The sequence below is a fragment of the Taudactylus pleione genome, unplaced genomic scaffold (genome assembly GCF_031769625.1).
Source record: "Taudactylus pleione unplaced genomic scaffold, aTauple2 ptg000469l, whole genome shotgun sequence".
NCBI classification, from domain to species: domain Eukaryota; kingdom Metazoa; phylum Chordata; class Amphibia; order Anura; family Myobatrachidae; genus Taudactylus; species Taudactylus pleione.
In genome coordinates, this window is record NW_028284871.1 from 1,048,359 (window position 1) to 1,065,964 (window position 17,606).

General features: G+C 37.7%; 1 protein-coding gene across 1 annotated transcript in view; it reads right to left on the minus strand.

Annotated features, from left to right (window-relative positions):
• The window catches only part of KCNJ10 (potassium inwardly rectifying channel subfamily J member 10), a 155,536-nt gene extending 142,619 nt beyond the window's left edge, over positions 1-12,917 (minus strand). The window contains exon 1 of the mRNA XM_088448857.1: positions 12,731-12,917. The gene's annotated coding sequence lies outside the window, so the exon portion shown is untranslated. The remainder of the gene's footprint in view (positions 1-12,730) is intronic.
• Positions 12,918-17,606: the final 4,689 nt, after the last annotated feature.

The window sequence follows — 17,606 nt, forward strand, 5'->3', positions numbered from 1 at the left end:
AGTAGAATAGTGCAGTATGGTGTAGTAGTATGGTATAGTATAGTAATATAGTAGTATAGTGCAGTATGGTGTAGCAGTATGGTATAGAATAGTAATATAGTAGAATAGTGCAGTATGGTGTAGCAGTATGGTATAGAATAGTAATATAGTAGAATAGTGCAGTATGGTGTAGTAGTATGGTATAGTATAGTAATATAGTAGTATAGTGCAGTATGGTGCAGCAGTATGGTATAGTATAGTAATATAGTAGTATAGTGCAGTATGGTGTAGCAGTATGGTATAGTATAGTAATATAGTAGTATAGTGCAGTATGGTATAGTATAGTAATATAGTAGTATAGTGCAGTATGGTGCAGCAGTATGGTATAGTATAGTAATATAGTAGTATAGTGCAGTATGGTGTAGCAGTATGGTATAGTATAGTAATATAGTAGTATAGTGCAGTATGGTGTAGCAGTATGGTATAGTATAGTAATGTAGTAGTATAGTGCAGTATGGTGTAGCAGTATGGTATAGAATAGTAATATAGTAGTATAGTGCAGTATGGTGTAGCAGTATGGTATAGTATAGTAATATAGTAGTATAGTGCAGTATGGTGTAGCAGTATGGTATAGAATAATAATATAGTAGTATAGTGCAGTATGGTGTAGCAGTATGGTATAGTATAGTAATATAGTAGTATAGTGCAGTATGGTGTAGCAGTATGGTATAGAATAGTAATATAGTAGTATAGTGCAGTATGGTATAGAATAGTAATATAGTAGTATAGTGCAGTATGGTGCAGCAGTATGGTATAGTATAATAATATAGTAGTATAGTGCAGTATGGTGCAGCAGTATGGTATAGTATAGTAATATAGTAGTAATGTGCAGTATGGTGTAGCAGTATGGTATAGTATAGTAATATAGTAGTATAGTGCAGTATAGTGTAGCAGTATGGTATAGTATAGTAGTATAGTGCAGTATGGTGTAGCAGTATGGTATAGTATAGTAATGTAGTAGTATAGTGCAGTATGGTATAGAATAGTAATATAGTAGTATAGTGCAGTATGGTGCAGCAGTATGGTATAGTATAGTAATATAGTAGTATAGTGCAGTATGGTATAGTATAGTAATATAGTAGTAATGTGCAGTATGGTGTAGCAGTATGGTATAGTATAGTAATATAGTAGTATAGTGCAGTATGGTGTAGCAGTATGGTATAGTATAGTAATATAGTAGTATAGTGCAGTATGGTATAGTATAGTAATATAGTAGTATAGTGCAGTATGGTGTAGCAGTATGGTACAGTATAGTAATGTAGTAGTATAGTGCAGTATGGTGTAGCAGTATGGTATAGTATAGTAATATAGTAGTATAGTGCAGTATGGTGCAGCAGTATGGTATAGAATAGTAATATAGTAGTATAGTGCAGTATGGTGTAGCAGTATGGTATAGTATAGTAATATAGTAGTATAGTGCAGTATGGTGCAGCAGTATGGTATAGAATAGTAATATAGTAGTATAGTGCAGTATGGTGCAGCAGTATGGTATAGAATAGTAATATAGTAGTATAGTGCAGTATAGTGTAGCAGTATGGTATAGTATAGTAATATAGTAGTATAGTGCAGTATGGTATAGTATAGTAATATAGTAGTATAGTGCAGTATGGTATAGTATAGTAATATAGTAGTATAGTGCAGTATGGTGTAGCAGTATGGTATAGAATAGTAATATAGTAGAATAGTGCAGTATGGTGTAGTAGTATGGTATAGTATAGTAATATAGTAGTATAGTGCAGTATGGTGCAGCAGTATGGTATAGTATAGTAATATAGTAGTATAGTGCAGTATGGTATAGTATAGTAATATAGTAATATAGTAGTATAGTGCAGTATGGTATAGAATAGTAATATAGTAGTATAGTGCAGTATGGTGTAGAAGTATGGTATAGTATAGTAATATAGTAGTATAGTGCAGTATGGTATAGTATAGTAATAACAGTATAGTGCAGTATGGTGTAGCAGTATGGTATAGTATAGTAATGTAGTAGTATAGTGCAGTATGGTGTAGCAGTATGGTATAGTATAGTAATATAGTAGTATAGTGCAGTATGGTGTAGCAGTATGGTATAGAATAGTAATATAGTGCAGTATGGTGCAGCAGTATGGTATAGAATAGTAATATAGTAGTATAGTGCAGTATGGTATAGTATAGTAATATAGTAGTATAGTGCAGTATGGTGCAGCAGTTTGGTATAGTATAGTAATATAGTAGTATAGTGCAGTATGGTGTAACAGTATGGTATAGTATAGTAATATAGTAGTATAGTGCAGTATGGTGTAGCAGTATGGTATAGAATAGTAATATAGTAGTATAGTGCAGTATGGTGTAGCAGTATGGTATAGTATAGTAATATAGTAGTATAGTGCAGTATGGTATAGTATAGTAATATAGTAGTATAGTGCAGTATGGTGTAGCAGTGTGGTATAGTATAGTAATATAGTAGTATAGTGCAGTATGGTATAGAATAGTAATATAGTAGTATAGTGCAGTATGGTGTAGCAGTATGGTATAGAATAGTAATATAGTAGTATAGTGCAGTATGGTGTAGCAGTATGGTATAGAATAGTAATATAGTAGTATAGTGCAGTATGGTGTAGCAGTATGGTATAGTATAATAATATAGTAGTATAGTGCAGTATGGTATAGTATAGTAATATAGTAGTATAGTGCAGTATGGTATAGAATAGTAATATAGTAGTATAGTGCAGTATGGTATAGTATAGTAATATAGTAGTATAGTGCATGATGGTATAGTATAGTAATATAGTAGAATAGTGCAGTATGGTGCAGCAGTATGGTATAGTATAGTAATATAGTAGTCTAGTGCAGTATGGTATAGAATAGTAATATAGTAGTATAGTGCAGTATGGTGTAGCAGTATGGTATAGAATAGTAATATAGTAGTATAGTGCAGTATGGTGTAGTAGTATGGTATAGTATAGTAATATAGTAGTATAGTGCAGTATGGTGTAGCAGTATGGTATAGAATAGTAATATAGTAGTATAGTGCAGTATGGTGTAGCAGTATGGTATAGTATAGTAATATAGTAGTATAGTGCAGTATGGTGTAGCAGTATGGTATAGTATAGTAATATAGTAGTATAGTGCAGTATGGTATGGTATAGTAATATAGTAATATAGTAGTATAGTGCAGTATGGTATAGTATAGTAATATAGTAGTATAGTGCAGTATGGTGTTGCAGTATGGTATAGTATAGTAATATAGTAGTATAGTGCAGTATGGTGTAGCAGTATGGTATAGTATAGTAATATAGTAGTATAGTGCAGTATGGTGCAGCAGTATGGTATAGTATAGTAATATAGTAGTATAGTGCAGTATGGTATGGTATAGTAATATAGTAATATAGTAGTATAGTGCAGTATGGTATAGTATAGTAATATAGTAGTATAGTGCAGTATGGTGTTGCAGTATGGTATAGTATAGTAATATAGTAGTATAGTGCAGTATGGTATAGTATAGTAATATAGTAGTATAGTGCAGTATGGTGCAGCAGTATGGTATAGTATAGTAATATAGTAGTATAGTGCAGTATGGTATAGTATAGTAATATAGTAGTATAGTGCAGTATGGTGTAGCAGTATGGTATAGAATAGTAATATAGTAGTATAGTGCAGTATGGTGCAGCAGTATGGTATAGTATAGTAATATAGTAGTATAGTGCAGTATGGTGCAGCAGTATGGTATAGTATAGTAATATAGTAGTATAGTGCAGTATGGTATAGTATAGTAATGTAGTAGTATAGTGCAGTATGGTGTAGCAGTATGGTATAGAATAGTAATATAGTAGTATAGTGCAGTATGGTGCAGCAGTATGGTATAGTATAATAATATAGTAGTATAGTGCAGTATGGTGTAGTATAGTAATATAGTAGTATAGTGCAGTATTGTGTAGCAGTATGGTATAGTATAGTAATATAGTAGCATAGTGCAGTATGATATAGTATAGTAATATAGTAGTCTAGTGCAGTATGGTATAGAATAGTAATATAGTAGTATAGTGCAGTATGGTGTAGTAGTATGGTATAGTATAGTAGTATAGTGCAGTATGGTGTAGCAGTATGGTATAGTATAGTAATATAGTAGTATAGTGCAGTATGGTATAGAATAGTAATATAGTAGTATAGTGCAGTATGGTATAGAATAGTAATATAGTAGTATAGTGCAGTATGGTGTAGCAGTATGGTATAGTATAGTAATATAGTAGTATAGTGCAGTATGGTATAGAATAGTAATATAGTAGTATAGTGCAGTATGGTGTAGTAGTATGGTATAGTATAGTAATATAGTAGTATAGTGCAGTATGGTGTAGCAGTATGGTATAGTATAGTAATATAGTAGTATAGTGCAGTATGGTGTAGCAGTATGGTATAGAATAGTAATATAGTAGAATAGTGCAGTATGGTGTAGTAGTATGGTATAGTATAGTAATATAGTAGTATAGTGCAGTATGGTGCAGTATAGTAATATAGTAGTATAGTGCAGTATGGTATAGTATAGTAATATAGTAGTATAGTGCAGTATGGTGCAGTATAGTAATATAGTAGTATAGTGCAGTATGGTGCAGTATAGTAATATAGTAGTATAGTGCAGTATGGTGTAGTATAGTAATATAGTAGTATAGTGCAGTATGGTATAGTATAGTAATATAGTAGTATAGTGCAGTATGGTATAGAATAGTAATATAGTAGTATAGTGCAGTATGGTGCAGTATAGTAATATAGTAGTATAGTGCAGTATGGTGCAGTATAGTAATATAGTAGTATAGTGCAGTATGGTGCAGTATAGTAATATAGTAGTATAGTGCAGTATGGTGTAGTATAGTAATATAGTAGTATAGTGCAGTATGGTATAGTATAGTAATATAGTAGTATAGTGCAGTATGGTATAGAATAGTAATATAGTAGTCTAGTGCAGTATGGTATAGAATAGTAATATAGTAGTCTAGTGCAGTATGGTATAGTATAGTAATATAATAGTATAGTGCAGTATGGTGTAGCAGTATGGTATAGTATAGTAATATAGTAGTATAGTGCAGTATGGTATAGAATAGTAATATAGTAGTATAGTGCAGTATTGTGTAGTAGTATGGTATAGTATAGTAATATAGTAGTATAGTGCAGTATGGTATAGAATAGTAATATAGTAGTCTAGTGCAGTATGGTATAAAATAGTAATATAGTAGTATAGTGCAGTATGGTATAGAATAGTAATATAGTAGTATAGTGCAGTATGGTGTAGTAGTATGGTATAGTATAGTAATATAGTAGTATAGTGCAGTATGGTGTAGCAGTATGGTATAGTATAGTAATATAGTGCAGTATGGTATAGAATAGTAATATAGTGCAGTATGGTGTAGCAGTATGGTATAGTATAGTAATATAGAAGTATAGTGCAGTATGGTGTAGTAGTATGGTATAGTATAGTAATATAGTAGTATAGTGCAGTATGGTATAGAATAGTAATATAGTAGTATAGTGCAGTATGGTGTAGCAGTATGATATAGAATAGTAATATAGTGCAGTATGGTGCAGCAGTATGGTATAGAATAGTAATATAGTAGTATAGTGCAGTATGGTGCAGCAGTATGGTATAGAATAGTAATATAGTAGTATAGTGCAGTATGGTATAGTATAGTAATATAGTAGTATAGTGCAGTATGGTGCAGCAGTATGGTATAGAATAGTAATATAGTAGTATAGTGCAGTATGGTGCAGCAGTATGGTATAGTATAGTAATATAGTAGTATAGTGCAGTATGGTGTAACAGTATGGTATAGTATAGTAATATAGTAGTATAGTGCAGTATGGTGTAACAGTATGGTATAGTATAGTAATATAGTAGTATAGTGCAGTATGGTGTAGCAGTATGGTATAGAATAGTAATATAGTAGTATAGTGCAGTATGGTGTAGCAGTATGGTATAGTATAGTAATATAGTAGTATAGTGCAGTATGGTATAGTATAGTAATATAGTAGTATAGTGCAGTATGGTGTAGCAGTATGGTATAGAATAGTAATATAGTAGTATAGTGCAGTATGGTGTAGCAGTATGGTATAGAATAGTAATATAGTAGTATAGTGCAGTATGGTGTAGCAGTGTGGTATAGTATAATAATATAGTAGTATAGCGCAGTATGGTATAGTATAGTAATATAGTAGTATAGTGCAGTATGGTATAGAATAGTAATATAGTAGTATAGTGCAGTATGGTATAGTATAGTAATATAGTAGTATAGTGCATGATGGTGCAGCAGTATGGTATAGAATAGTAATATAGTAGTATAGTGCAGTATGGTGTAGCAGTATGGTATAGTATAGTAATATAGTAGTATAGTGCAGTATGGTGCAGCAGTATGGTATAGTATAGTAATATAGTAGTATAGTGCAGTATGGTGTAGCAGTATGGTATAGTATAGTAATATAGTAGTATAGTGCAGTATGGTGTAGCAGTATGGTATAGTATAGTAATATAGTAGTATAGTGCAGTATGGTGCAGCAGTATGGTATAGTATAGTAATATAGTAGTATAGTGCAGTATGGTATAGTATAGCAATATAGTAGTATAGTGCAGTATGGTGTAGCAGTATGGTATAGTATAGTAATATAGTAATATAGTGCAGTATGGTATAGTATAGTAATATAGTAGTATAGTGCAGTATGGTGTAGTAGTATATTATAGTATAGTAATATAGTAGTATAGTGCAGTATGGTGTAGCAGTATGGTATAGAATAGTAATATAGTAGTATAGTGCAGTATGGTGTAGCAGTATGGTATAGTATAGTAATGTAGTAGTATAGTGCAGTATGGTGTAGCAGTATGGTATAGTATAGTAATATAGTAGTATAGTGCAGTATGGTGTAGCAGTATGGTATAGTATAGTAATGTAGTAGTATAGTGCAGTATGGTGTATCAGTATGGTATAGTATAGTAATATAGTAGTATAGTGCAGTATGGTGTAGCAGTATGGTATAGAATAGTAATATAGTAGAATAGTGCAGTATGGTGTAGCAGTATGGTATAGTATAGTAATGTAGTAGTATAGAGCATTATGGTGTAGCAGTATGGTATAGAATAGTAATATAGTGCAGTATGGTATAGTATAGTAATATAGTAGTATGGTGTAGTAGTATGTTATAGTATAGTAATATAGTAGTATAGTGCAGTATGGTGTAGCAGTATGGTATAGAATAGTAATATAGTAGTATAGTGCAGTATGGTGTAGCAGTATGGTATAGAATAGTAATATAGTAGTATAGTGCAGTATGGTGCAGCAGTATGGTACAGAATAGTAATATAGTAGTATAGTGCAGTATGGTGTAGCAGTATGGTATAGTATAGTAATATAGAAGTATAGTGCAGTATGGTGAAGGAGTATGGTATAGTATAGTAATATAGTAGTATAGTGCAGTATGGTGTAGGAGTATGGTATAGAATAGTAATATAGTAGTATAGTGCAGTATGGTATAGTATAGTAATATAGTAGTATAGTGCAGTATGGTGTAACAGTATGGTATAGTATAGTAATATAGTAGTATAGTGCAGTATGGTGTAGCAGTATGGTATAGAATAGTAATATAGTAGTATAGTGCAGTATGGTATAGTATAGTAATATAGTAGAATAGTGCAGTATGGTGCAGCAGTATGGTATAGAATAGTAATATAGTAGTATAGTGCAGTATGGTGTAGCAGTATGGTATAGTATAGTAATATAGTAGTATAGTGCAGTATGGTGTAGCAGTATGGTATAGAATAGTAATATAGTAGTATAGTGCAGTATGGTATAGTATAGTAATATAGTAGTATAGTGCAGTATGGTGCAGCAGTATGGTATAGAATAGTAATATAGTAGTATAGTGCAGTATGGTGTAGCAGTATGGTATAGAATAGTAATATAGTAGTATAGTGCAGTATGGTGTAGCAGTATGGTATAGAATAGTAATATAGTAGTATAGAGCAGTATGGTGTAGCAGTATGGTATAGTATAGTAATATAGTAGTATAGTGCAGTATGGTATAGTATAGTAATATAGTAGTATAGTGCAGTATGGTGCAGCAGTATGGTATAGAATAGTAATATAGTAGTATAGTGCAGTATGGTATAGTATAGTAATATAGTAGTATAGTGCAGTATGGTGCAGCAGTATGGTATAGAATAGTAATATAGTAGTATAGTGCAGTATGGTGTAGCAGTATGGTATAGAATAGTAATATAGTAGTATAGTGCAGTATGGTGTAGCAGTATGGTATAGAATAGTAATATAGTAGTATAGTGCAGCATGGTGTAGCAGTATGGTATAGAATAGTAATATAGTAGTATAGTGCAGTATGGTATAGTATAGTAATATAGTAGTATAGTGCAGTATGGTATAGTATAGTAATATAGTAGAATAGTGCAGTATGGTGTAGCAGTATGGTATAGTATAGTAATATAGTAGTATAGTGCAGTATGGTACAGTATAGTAATATAGTAGTATAGTGCAGTATGGTGTAGCAGTATGGTATAGTATAGTAATGTAGTAGTATAGTGCAGTATGGTGTAGTAGTAAGGTATAGTATAGTAATATAGTAGTATAGTGCAGTATGGTGTAGCAGTATGGTATAGAATAGTAATATAGTAGTATAGTGCAGTATGGTGTAGCAGTATGGTATAGTATAGTAATATAGTAGTATAGTGCAGATTGGTATAGAATAGTAATATAGTAGTATGGTGTAGCAGTAAGGTATAGTATAGTAATGTAGTAGTATAGTGCAGTATGGTGTAGTAGTATGGTATAGTATAGTAATAGAGTAGTATAGTGCAGTATGGTGTAGTAGTATGGTATAGAATAGTAATATAGTAGTATAGTGCAGTATGGTGTAGCAGTATGGTATAGTATAGTAATATAGTAGTATAGTACAGTATGGTGTAGAAGTAAGGTATAGTATAGTAATATAGTAGTATAGTGCAGTATGGTGTAGCAGTATGGTATAGAATAGTAATATGGTAGCATAGTGCAGTATAGTAATATGGTAGCATAGTGCAGTATAGTAATATGGTAGCATAGTGCAGTATAGTAATACGGTAGCATAGTGTAGTATAGTAATACGGTAGCATAGTGCAGTATAGTAATACGGTAGCATAGTGCAGTATGGTAATACGGTAGCATAGTGCAGTATGGTAATACGGTAGCATAGTGCAGTATGGTAATACGGTAGCATAGTGCAGTATGGTAATACGGTAGCATAGTGCAGTATGGTAATACGGTAGCATAGTGCAGTATGGTAATACGGTAGCATAGTGCAGTATGGTAATACGGTAGCATAGTGCAGTATGGTAATACGGTAGCATAGTGCAGTATGGTAATACGGTAGCATAGTGCAGTATAATAATACGGTAGCATAGTGCAGTATAGTAATACGGTAGCATAGTGCAGTATAGTAATACGGTAGCATAGTGCAGTATAGTACTACGGTAGGATAGTGCAGTATAGTAATATGGTAGCATAGTGCAGTATAGTAATATGGTAGCATAGTGCAGTATAATAATATGGTAGCATAGTGCAGTATAGTAATATGGTAGCATAGTGCAGTATAGTAATACGGTAGCATAGTGCAGTATAGTAATATGGTAGCATAGTGCAGTATAGTAATATGGTAGCATAGTGCAGTATAGTAATATGGTAGCATAGTGCAGTATAGTGTAATATAGTAATATGGTAGCATAGTGCAGTATGGTGTAGTATAGTAATATGGTAGCATAGTGTAGTATAGTAATATGGTAGCATAGTGCAGTATGGTGTAGTATAGTAATACGGTAGCATAGTGCAGTATAGTAATATGGTTGCATAGTGCAGTATAGTAATACGGTAGCATAGTGCAGTATAGTAATATGGTAGCATAGTGCAGTATAGTAATACGGTAGCATAGTGTAGTATAGTAATACGGTAGCATAGTGTAGTATAGTAATATGGTAGCATAGTGCAGTATAGTAATACGGTAGCATAGTGTAGTATAGTAATACGGTAGCATAGTGCAGTATAGTAATATGGTAGCATAGTGCAGTATGGTGTAGTATAGTAATATGGTAGCATAGTGCAGTATAGTAATAAGGTAGCATAGTGCAGTATAGTAATATGGTAGCATAGTGCAGTATAGTAATATGGTAGCATAGTGCAGTATAGTAATATGGTAGCATAGTGCAGTATAGTAATATGGTAGCATAGTGCAGTATAGTAATATGGTAGCATAGTGCAGTATAGTAATACGGTAGCATAGTGCAGTATAGTAATACGGTGGCATAATGTAGTATAGTAATACGGTAGCATAGTGCAGTATAGTACTATGGTAGCATAATGTAGTATAGTACAATGGTAGCATAGTGCAGTATAGTAATATGGTAGCATAATGTAGTATAGTAATATGGTAGCATAGTGCAGTATAGTAATATGGTAGCATAATGTAGTATAGTAATATGGTAGCATAGTGCAGTATAGTAATATGGTAGCATAGTGCAGTATAGTAATATGGTAGCATAGTGCAGTATAGTAATACGGTAGCATAATGTAGTATAGTAATACGGTAGCATAGTGCAGTATAGTAATATGGTAGCATAATGTAGTATAGTAATATGGTAGCATAGTGCAGTATAGTAATATGGTAGCATAATGTAGTATAGTAATTTGGTAGCATAGTGCAGTATAGTAATATGGTAGCATAATGTAGTATAGTAATATGGTAGCATAGTGAAGTATAGTAATATGGTAGCATAATGTAGTATAGTAATATGGTAGCATAGTGCAGTATAGTAATATGGTAGCATAATGTAGTATAGTAATATGGTAGCATAGTGCAGTATAGTAATATGGTAGCATAATGTAGTATAGTAATTTGGTAGCATAGTGCAGTATAGTAATATGGTAGCATAATGTAGTATAGTAATATGGTAGCATAGTGCAGTATAGTAATATGGTAGCATAATGTAGTATAGTAATATGGTAGCATAGTGCAGTATAGTAATATGGTAGCATAGTGCAGTATAGTAATATGGTAGCATAGTGCAGTATAGTAATACGGTAGCATAGTGCAGTGTGGTGTAGTATAGTAATATGTTAGCATAGTGTAGTATAGTAATACGGTAGCATAGTGCAGTATAGTGATACGGTAGCATAGTGCAGTATAGTGATATGGTAGCATAGTGCAGTATAGTAATATGGTAGCATAGTGCAGTATAGTAATATGGTAGCATAGTGCAGTATAGTAATACGGTAGCATAGTGCAGTATAGTAATATGGTAGCATAGTGCAGTATAGTAATACGGTAGCATAGTGCAGTATAGTAATATGGTAGCATAGTGCAGTATAGTAATATGGTAGCATAGTGCAGTATAGTAATACGGTAGCATAGTGCAGTATAGTAATACGGTAGCATAGTGCAGTATAGTAATATGGTAGCATAGTGCAGTATAGTAATACGGTAGCATAGTGCAGTATAGTAATACGGTAGCATAGTGCAGTATAGTAATACGGTAGCATAGTGCAGTATAGTAATACGGTAGCATAGTGCAGTATAGTAATACGTTAGCATAGTGCAGTATAGTAATACGGTAGCATAGTGCAGTATAGTAATACGGTAGCATAGTGCAGTATAGTAATACGGTAGCATAGTGCAGTATAGTAATACGGTAGCATAGTGCAGTATAGTAATACGGTAGCATAGTGCAGTATAATAATACGGTAGCATAGTGCAGTATAGTAATACGGTAGCATAGTGCAGTATAGTAATACGGTAGCATAGTGCAGTATAGTAATACGGTAGCATAGTGCAGTATAGTAATACGGTAGCATAGTGCAGTATAGTAATACGGTAGCATAGTGCAGTATAGTAATACGGTAGCATAGTGCAGTATAGTAATACGGTAGCATAGTGCAGTATAGTAATACGGTAGCATAGTGCAGTATAGTAATACGGTAGCATAGTGCAGTATAGTAATACGGTAGCATAGTGCAGTATAGTAATACGGTAGCATAGTGCAGTATAGTAATACGGTAGCATAGTGCAGTATAGTAATACGGTAGCATAGTGCAGTATAGTAATATGGTAGCATAGTGCAGTATAGTAATATGGTAGCATAGTGCAGTATAGTAATATGGTAGCATAGTGCAGTATAGTAATATGGTAGCATAGTGCAGTATAGTAATATGGTAGCATAGTGCAGTATAGTAATACGGTAGCATAGTGCAGTATAGTAATACGGTAGCATAGTGCAGTATAGTAATATGGTAGCATAGTGCAGTATAGTATTACGGTAGCATAGTGCAGTATAGTAAAATGGTAGCATAGTGCAGTATAGTAATATGGTAGCATAGTGCAGTATAGTAATACGGTAGCATAGTGCAGTATAGTAATACGGTAGCATAGTGCAGTATAGTAATATGGTAGCATAGTGCAGTATAGTAATATGGTAGCATAGTGCAGTATAGTAATATGGTAGCATAGTGCAGTATAGTAATATGGTAGCATAGTGCAGTATAGTAATATGGTAGCATAGTGCAGTATAGTAATATGGTAGCATAGTGCAGTATAGTATTACGGTAGCATAGTGCAGTATAGTAATATGGTAGCATAGTGCAGTATAGTAATATGGTAGCATAGTGCAGTATAGTATTACGGTAGCATAGTGCTGTCTTACCGTGGCAGAAAGTGGGTGCTGGTTTTGGCTCTGGCAGCTCTTCCTCAGACTGGATCACTGTTATTGGCTTCTCCCAGATCAGATAGAGATCCCGGCATCTGGGGAGCAGCAATTCTCTAATCTAACAGATTATTGCCCATTTCTTTCCACCCAAAAGCTCCATTCTCTACTCTCATGTTGAAATGAATAAAAGGAATATTTTATGTGCAGAAATAGCAGCGATTGGAGGGGAACACAGGGAGGGAGATGGGAGCTAAATACATGTGGAAATTGGGGAGGAGAGAAAGTTTCTAAAGAGATTTAATGAGGTGGAAATGAATGGAGATTTCGCATCGCATTACTGGGAGGTGGAGGAACACATTCAGAGAGTGAGCGAAGGCAGAGATCACTGACAGACAGTGTCAGAGAACTGAGAGCGTCAGGACCCAGAGTGTCAGAGAACTGAGAGCATCAAGATTCAGAGAGTGAGCGAAGGCAGAGATCACTGACAGACAGTGTCAGAGAACTGAGAGCGTCAGGACCCAGAGTGTCAGAGAACTGAGAGCATCAAGATTCAGAGAGTGAGTGAAGGGAGAGATCACTGACAGACAGTGTCAGAGAACTGAGAGCGTCAGGACCCAGAGTGTCAGAGAACTGAGAGCATCAAGATTCAGAGAGTGAGTGAAGGGAGAGATCACTGACAGACAGTGTCAGAGAACTGAGAGCGTCAGGACCCAGAGTGTCAGAGAACTGAGAGCATCAAGATTCAGAGAGTGAGTGAAGGGAGAGATCACTGACAGACAGTGTCAGAGAACTGAGAGCGTCAGGACCCAGAGTGTCAGAGAACTGAGAGCATCAAGATTCAGAGAGTGAGTGAAGGGAGAGATCACTGACAGACAGTGTCAGAGAACTGAGAGCGTCAGGACCCAGAGTGTCAGAGAACTGAGAGCATCAAGATTCAGAGAGTGAGCGAAGGCAGAGATCACTGACAGACAGTGTCAGAGAACTGAGAGCGTCAGGACCCAGAGTGTCAGAGAACTGAGAGCATCAAGATTCAGAGAGTGAGCGAAGGGAGAGATCACTGACAGACAGTGTCAGAGAACTGAGAGCGTCAGGACCCAGAGTGTCAGAGAACTGAGAGCATCAAGATTCAGAGAGTGAGCGAAGGCAGAGATCACTGACAGACAGTGTCAGAGAACTGAGAGCGTCAGGACCCAGAGTGTCAGAGAACTGAGAGCATCAAGATTCAGAGAGTGAGTGAAGGTAGAGATCACTGACAGACAGTGTCAGAGAACTGAGAGCGTCAGGACCCAGAGTGTCAGAGAACTGAGAGCATCAAGATTCAGAGAGTGAGCGAAGGCAGAGATCACTGACAGACAGTGTCAGAGAACTGAGAGCGTCAGGACCCAGAGTGTCAGAGAACTGAGAGCATCAAGATTCAGAGAGTGAGCGAAGGCAGAGATCACTGACAGACAGTGTCAGAGAACTGAGAGCGTCAGGACCCAGAGTGTCAGAGAACTGAGAGCATCAAGATTCAGAGAGTGAGCGAAGGCAGAGATCACTGACAGACAGTGTCAGAGAACTGAGAGCGTCAGGACTCTGAGAGTGTCAGAGAACTGAGAGCATCAAGATTAAGAGAGTGAGCGAAGGCAGAGATCACTGACAGACAGTGTCAGAGAACTGAGAGCGTCAGGACCCAGAGTGTCAGAGAACTGAGAGCATCAAGATTCAGAGAGTGAGCGAAGGCAGAGATCACTGACAGACAGTGTCAGAGAACTGAGAGCGTCAGGACTCTGAGAGTGTCGGAGAACTGAGAGCATCAAGATTCAGAGAGTGAGCGAAGGCAGAGATCACTGACAGACAGTGTCAGAGAACTGAGAGCGTCAGGACTCTGAGAGTGTCAGAGAACTGAGAGCATCAAGATTCAGAGAGTGAGCGAAGGCAGAGATCACTGACAGACAGTGTCAGAGAACTGAGAGCGTCAGGACTCTGAGAGTGTCAGAGAACTGAGAGCATCAAGATTCAGAGAGTGAGCGAAGGCAGAGATCACTGACAGACAGTGTCAGAGAACTGAGAGCGTCAGGACTCTGAGAGTGTCAGAGAACTGAGAGCATCAAGATTCAGAGAGTGAGCGAAGGCAGAGATCACTGACAGACAGTGTCAGAGAACTGAGAGCGTCAGGACTCTGAGAGTGTCAGAGAACTGAGAGCATCAAGATTCAGAGAGTGAGCGAAGGCAGAGATCACTGACAGACAGTGTCAGAGAACTGAGAGCGTCAGGACCCAGAGTGTCAGAGAACTGAGAGCATCAAGATTCAGAGAGTGAGTGAAGGTAGAGATCACTGACAGACAGTGTCAGAGAACTGAGAGCGTCAGGACCCAGAGTGTCAGAGAACTGAGAGCATCAAGATTCAGAGAGTGAGCGAAGGGAGAGATCACTGACAGACAGTGTCAGAGAACTGAGAGCGTCAGGACCCAGAGTGTCAGAGAACTGAGAGCATCAAGATTCAGAGAGTGAGCGAAGGCAGAGATCACTGACAGACAGTGTCAGAGAACTGAGAGCGTCAGGACCCAGAGTGTCAGAGAACTGAGAGCATCAAGATTCAGAGAGTGAGCGAAGGGAGAGATCACTGACAGACAGTGTCAGAGAACTGAGAGCGTCAGGACCCAGAGTGTCAGAGAACTGAGAGCATCAAGATTCAGAGAGTGAGCGAAGGGAGAGATCACTGACAGACAGTGTCAGAGAACTGAGAGCGTCAGGACCCAGAGTGTCAGAGAACTGAGAGCATCAAGATTCAGAGAGTGAGCGAAGGCAGAGATCACTGACAGACAGTGTCAGAGAACTGAGAGCGTCAGGACCCAGAGTGTCAGAGAACTGAGAGCATCAAGATTCAGAGAGTGAGCGAAGGGAGAGATCACTGACAGACAGTGTCAGAGAACTGAGAGCGTCAGGACCCAGAGTGTCAGAGAACTGAGAGCATCAAGATTCAGAGAGTGAGCGAAGGCAGAGATCACTGACAGACAGTGTCAGAGAACTGAGAGCGTCAGGACCCAGAGTGTCAGAGAACTGAGAGCATCAAGATTCAGAGAGTGAGCGAAGGCAGAGATCACTGACAGACAGTGTCAGAGAACTGAGAGCGTCAGGACCCAGAGTGTCAGAGAACTGAGAGCATCAAGATTCAGAGAGTGAGCGAAGGCAGAGATCACTGACAGACAGTGTCAGAGAACTGAGAGCGTCAGGACCCAGAGTGTCAGAGAACTGAGAGCATCAAGATTCAGAGAGTGAGCGAAGGGAGAGATCACTGACAGACAGTGTCAGAGAACTGAGAGCGTCAGGACCCAGAGTGTCAAAGAACTGAGAGCATCAAGATTCAGAGAGTGAGCGAAGGCAGAGATCACTGACAGACAGTGTCAGAGAACTGAGAGCGTCAGGACCCAGAGTGTCAGAGAACTGAGAGCATCAAGATTCAGAGAGTGAGCAAAGGGAGAGATCACTGACAGACAGTGTCAGAGAACTGAGAGCGTCAGGACCCAGAGTGTCAGAGAACTGAGAGCATCAAGATTCAGAGAGTGAGTGAAGGTAGAGATCACTGACAGACAGTGTCAGAGAACTGAGAGCGTCAGGACCCAGAGTGTCAGAGAACTGAGAGCATCAAGATTCAGAGAGTGAGCGAAGGCAGAGATCACTGACAGACAGTGTCAGAGAACTGAGAGCGTCAGGACCCAGAGTGTCAGAGAACTGAGAGCATCAAGATTCAGAGAGTGAGCGAAGGCAGAGATCACTGACAGACAGTGTCAGAGAACTGAGAGCGTCAGGACCCAGAGTGTCAGAGAACTGAGAGCATCAAGATTCAGAGAGTGAGCGAAGGCAGAGATCACTGACAGACAGTGTCAGAGAACTGAGAGCGTCAGGACTCTGAGAGTGTCAGAGAACTGAGAGCATCAAGATTAAGAGAGTGAGCGAAGGCAGAGATCACTGACAGACAGTGTCAGAGAACTGAGAGCGTCAGGACCCAGAGTGTCAGAGAACTGAGAGCATCAAGATTCAGAGAGTGAGCGAAGGCAGAGATCACTGACAGACAGTGTCAGAGAACTGAGAGCGTCAGGACTCTGAGAGTGTCGGAGAACTGAGAGCATCAAGATTCAGAGAGTGAGCGAAGGCAGAGATCACTGACAGACAGTGTCAGAGAACTGAGAGCGTCAGGACTCTGAGAGTGTCAGAGAACTGAGAGCATCAAGATTCAGAGAGTGAGCGAAGGCAGAGATCACTGACAGACAGTGTCAGAGAACTGAGAGCGTCAGGACTCTGAGAGTGTCAGAGAACTGAGAGCATCAAGATTCCGAGAGTGAGCGAAGGCAGAGATCACTGACAGACAGTGTCAGAGAACTGAGAGCGTCAGGACCCAGAGTGTCAGAGAACTGAGAGCATCAAGATTCAGAGAGTGAGCGAAGGCAGAGATCACTGACAGACAGTGTCAGAGAACTGAGAGCGTCAGGACCCAGAGTGTCAGAGAACTGAGAGCATCAAGATTCAGAGAGTGAGCGAAGGGAGAGATCACTGACAGACAGTGTCAGAGAACTGAGAGCGTCAGGACCCAAAGTGTCAGAGAACTGAGAGCATCAAGATTCAGAGAGTGAGTGAAGGGAGAGATCACTGACAGACAGTGTCAGAGAACTGAGAGCGTCAGGACCCAGAGTGTCAGAGAACTGAGAGCATCAAGATTCAGAGAGTGAGCGAAGGCAGAGATCACTGACAGACAGTGTCAGAGAACTGAGAGCGTCAGGACCCAGAGTGTCAGAGAACTGAGAGCATCAAGATTCAGAGAGTGAGCGAAGGGAGAGATCACTGACAGACAGTGTCAGAGAACTGAGAGCGTCAGGACCCAGAGTGTCAGAGA